The sequence below is a fragment of the Macaca fascicularis genome, chromosome 6, assembly GCF_037993035.2.
Source record: "Macaca fascicularis isolate 582-1 chromosome 6, T2T-MFA8v1.1".
NCBI classification, from domain to species: domain Eukaryota; kingdom Metazoa; phylum Chordata; class Mammalia; order Primates; family Cercopithecidae; genus Macaca; species Macaca fascicularis.
Genome location: NC_088380.1, coordinates 73,246,716 through 73,251,655, shown reverse-complemented (window position 1 = coordinate 73,251,655; position 4,940 = coordinate 73,246,716). Strand labels below are relative to the sequence as shown.

General features: G+C 34.9%; 1 long non-coding RNA gene across 1 annotated transcript; it reads right to left on the bottom strand.

Annotated features, from left to right (window-relative positions):
- Nucleotides 1–1,804: 1,804 nt before the first annotated feature.
- On the bottom strand, nucleotides 1,805–4,369 carry LOC135971109 (uncharacterized). Its single transcript, XR_010587191.1, has 2 exons — nucleotides 3,381–4,369; nucleotides 1,805–2,801 (listed from the first exon to the last, which is right to left on the bottom strand). It is a non-coding gene; the product is annotated as an uncharacterized lncRNA (long non-coding RNA).
- Between the last annotated feature and the right edge of the window lie 571 nt (nucleotides 4,370–4,940).

Genomic DNA, 4,940 nt, shown 5'->3' with positions numbered 1-4,940 from the left:
TAAATCTACACAACAGCTGTTTCTCCTTTATATTTCTCCAAACATCATGGGCATAAATGGCCAAACATAGTTCTGAATTTACAACCGGATAATTTTTATTCTTCCAAGTCTCTAATTCTGGCAACATCGCTATTTTAATAATGGTACTTTCTCTGCCTCTTATTTCTGGTACATTTATGGCTTCACTTTCAATCCTTTCGTCCAAGGAGCTCTCTGTCTGCCTCTTTTTCATTTCCCACTTGCACAAAGCTCTGCATTTGAGCCTCACTGTTCCTCTCCCTTCATTTAATGGTGCAGCATCCATCCTCCATATTTATTATTTCCCTCTTCCTGCATCTCATCTGCCACTGTCATGATGCTAGCTTTTTTTTTTTTTTTTTTTTTTTTTTTTTTTTTTTTTTGCTTTACCCACATAAACTATAATTTCCTGGTTTTCTCTTTTTAGCTTTAATAAATTTCCTTATCTATCTGATCCCTTGTTAGTTGAACAAATTTCATCATCTACCTTAGAAAAATGAAATTTTTATGAAGCAAGATTTGATTTTAACTGAATTTCCCTTGAAAAGCACAAAATAAAAGCACAATTCAAAGAAAGGTTGACCTAACTTGACCCAACAATGTTCCTCAGTGAACTCAAATAAGGGCAATTTACTGTGCAAGCATAGATTCGAGAACATACCCTGTTGGTATCATAGAAACCTCATAAGTACTATTTGGGAGTAAAAGGTACAGGCAGTTCAAATTCATTTCTATTTAGATAGCACAGTCTTAATCAGTGAAGGCTAAAAATAGACTGCCCTGGTTCCTGGAAAGGATTGACTTCAATTTCTCTTTCCAAGGAAATGGAAATGAGAAGTCAAAGGGTCTTAGCCTCCTGGAACACTCAAAAAAAAATTAAAAACATATTTTCTCTGTCAGTATTTCTGAAACATAAGAAGGTTGGTGTATACATTTAGGTTCTGAAAAAGTTTTTCTATGCAATATATAACTAAGAGAAATACTTAGTACCTGCCATAGAATGAAATATATTTATGAGCTTTGAACTCTTACAGAAAAATGTCAAAGTCCTAAGTTTGGAATGCAGTCTTTTAAAATGTCAAGTTTTACTGTGAAAGGTTAATTATCTTATCCTTTTTGTCTTGAGAGTTATTAAAAGTATGTAGTAATCTGTTTCTCTCTCTCTCTCTCTGCAATGTATTTATTGTGATTATTAGAACGATCAATTTGGCCACAAGATTGTAAATTGATGATCCTAAACAAGATCATCTGCATGAATAGATCAATAGCAAACATTTGATAATGTTCTGTTTCCTAGTCCTCAACCAGTTTCAGTTATCACGTGTCATTTCTCTCTGCTTGGACATAAAAAGTTTAGAAAATTAAATTTCTGAATATGCCAGAGTTACGTGGAGATGCGAGTTCAGAGTACTGTTGGAAGTCATTTCAGGTAATCTGGTACAGTGATGCTTGAAGATGAAGAAAGCTCCGTAAAAATTGGTTATGCTCAATCCCCTCCACCTTAGGCCTGAATAAATCATCTAGAGTAACCACCCACATGATCCTGTTTTCACTTAATGATTACCCCATGCCACTGTGGCCATGTAGAATTTGTCTACAATTTTTCAGAACACTCAGAGTCCTAACTGGATGCTATAAAATCCATATATATGCTACATTTATTTTTCCCATTCATATGCAATGTCCTTGTGGGGAAGAAGTTATCTTCATAATTATCAAGTCTTAGCAACAATAAATACCTATGCTCATAAGGTTCAACAAATTTGCCTAAGAATGGGGAGAGGTATTTTATATTTTGTTATACTGATACATCATTGAGTCGGTTTTCTCCTGGGGGCTAAATTACTTCTTGGAAGTAAACTCAGAGCAATGGAAGAATTGATTTAACTTTTCTAGGCTACTTAGGGCTAGATTATTATTAAATTAAAAGTCTCTTTTAGGGAACAAACTTGTACTTTTCTATCAATTAACAGCATTTGTTCATAAGTTCAAAATACAAAAAACTTTTGAACCTATCTCTGCATATAATAGGGAGAGTAATAGATGAATTATGTTTATCTCTAAGGAAAAGAAAAGGGATAAGGAGATAAGTTGTCTAATATACTATTTTTAAAGGTAACAGAAATAAAATACAACATTGCTGTCAGGAAAAGAATTACATCTCACCTGTTCTCTGTGCTTTGCTAACTTTTTGAAGACAACATGATTTGTGGAGATAAAAGTGAGATGATGCCTTTGGCTGGGTTTTTCAAGGACAAAAGAAGTAGTTCTAGGGTACTCAGTATGCAAGCACCTGCCTTATAATTCTGCTGTGCAAATGTCAACATCTTGACACAGTTTTTTGGTAGAGGTCAAAAAGGCAACACGTAAGTCTTAATTAACATGTAAAAATCATGGTGATTTAACTATGTAGGAAAAAAAATGGCTACTTCTGGAAATCTTTCTGTTGCAAATTTCTGGAAAATGAGAAATTGTTTCTATCTGGAATGATCTTTAACGAGATAAAACATGAATTGAGAAGATGAAATACAGGATCCCCAAATTCAAGGAATAATGTTTTTTGTATTTATTTATTTATTGGTAAATTACTGTCAAAGAATGAGTCAATCATAGAAAAGCAAAAGTGTGAAAGACTGTCCAACTTAGCATTTGAAACAATACATTTAACTGAGCGATGTTACAAAAAATATCTTTATCTTTTCTATTGCCAAAAAGTATTTAGGGTAGAATACATACACGATGTGTTCTAAGCCAAGTGAAACAAAATGTTCAGGAAAAAGGATCTGAAAGAAATATGTTAAACTTCAGAAAATGTTGGCCTTTCAGTGGTAGGATGACCAGTCACTTTTTTCTATTTTTCCATACTTTTTAGTATCTACATGTTTTCTATATGAGGCATTTATAACTTTTATAGTCACAAAGTAAAAGGAGGAAGGGAACATACACTCACTTATATACCAAATATCTATGGAGCACCATACTTGATGATAGAATAGAAAGAACACATTTCTAAATTAAGTTCCAGAACCAGCTATCTCAGAATCTTCCTGGAAGCTTGTATCTGGATTTCCACCCTAGACCAAGTTAATTCTTATCTTCTGGAGCTGGGCTCAGGAAGCTGCATGTCTGATAATGACCTGAGGAATTTTTGCTCATTAGTTTGAGAAACTCTGCTATTGGGACACATTGGAGGAACACAATTGGAGAATGTCCAGGCCTGACCGATCTGAAAGCCTTCCATGAGTTGAGACTTAGAGGAGGAGAAATAGTTTGACAGATAGGAAAGAGGCACAGGAAAAGAAAGACAAAATGACACTATTCTAGCTCAGTGGTTCTCAATTCTGGCAGCCTAGTATAATTACCTGGAACTTTCATCCTTAAGGTTGTGGTTCTTGTACCACCAGCAGCATTGGCATCAGCTGGGAGCTTGTTAATAATGCAGATCCTCAAGCCACAGCACAAGACCTGTCAAATCCTAATCTGCATGTTAATACAATTCCTGGATGATCTGCATTCCTGTTAAATTTAGAGAACCACTTTTGAGGAGCACCCTAGATCAAAGCTTCTGAAATGGACACCTTTCATTAACTTGACCTTCACCTGAATTTTTCACCTGTCTTCACTCCTGAGTTTGTATGCTGATGTATATTTTACATGATAATATTTTCATCATAAATTTAATCCTCAATCAATATTGCATTCAGGGCCAGGCACAGTGGCTTGCGCCTGTAATCCCAGCACTTTGGGAGGCAGATCACGAGGACAGGAGATCAAGACCATCCTGGCTAACACAGTGAAACCCCGTCTCTACTAAAAATACAAAAAATTAGCCGGGGGTGGTAGCATGTGCCTGTAATCCCAGCTACTCAGGAGGCTGAGGCAGGAGAATTGCTTGAATCCCGGAGGTGGAGGTTGCAGTGAGCCGAGATCGTGCCACTGCACTCCAGCCTGGGTGACAGAGCAAGACGTCTCAAAAAAAAAAAAAAAATTGCATTCAGTAGACTTTGTTTGTTTACTTTGAATAGTGCTTATACTCACCATAATCTTACCATTTAAACAATTATATAGGATAGTAAATGAAAGCATCTTTTATTTCAAGGTAATTGGTACTGACAATTTGGTGTTCAGCATTCCCGCTATTTCTCTGAGTTTATAGACATTTACGTCAACATACATCTTTTCATGTTGATATTTTGCACACATTATTCCCCATTCTTAAAGATGTTCTCTCACCATTCACTCAAGTGTCAACGCATGCTCCAGGTCTCATATTAAAAGCCATTTCCTCAGAAAAAAAGATTCCAATGTCCTCCAAACTAGGCCAGATTCCCTGGCATATTAAGAATCAAGAGTGTCTTGTTATTTCAACTAGCAGGTGTTTATAGTAAGTATTCATTCAATAATTATTTAATTTTATGTTGCAAGAGACATCATTCAACATACATCTGATAAACCAATTTTGTTAATTATATTATCCAGCCCCTTTATCTCTTTGCATTTTGTTTGACTTTCAGGTACCCCATCAAAGACAGTTAAAATCTTCACTATAGTTGGGTTTCATTGTGTTCAGCAACTTCTCCTTTATTTCTAACAATGTTCCTTGCCTTGCAAAGCTTACATTCTAATCAGGTAGTCAGTCAATACAACAAGCAAGCAAATATATAAAAATGTATTTGTTAGTGGAAAGTATATTTTCATCATAAATTTAATCCTCAGTCAATATAGAAATATAACCTTCCTAGTGTTTGGTAATAATTTCTACCTTAAATCTTTTTTATGCTAGTATAACAATTTCTACTTTTTGTTAGCATGTCCCTAATACAACTCTGCCCTTCCTTGTACTTTTAATGTTTTTGTTTTATTTTATTTTGGGAGTCTGTGTCTTTTAATAAGAATTTTCACTTTTATTACTTCAATTGATA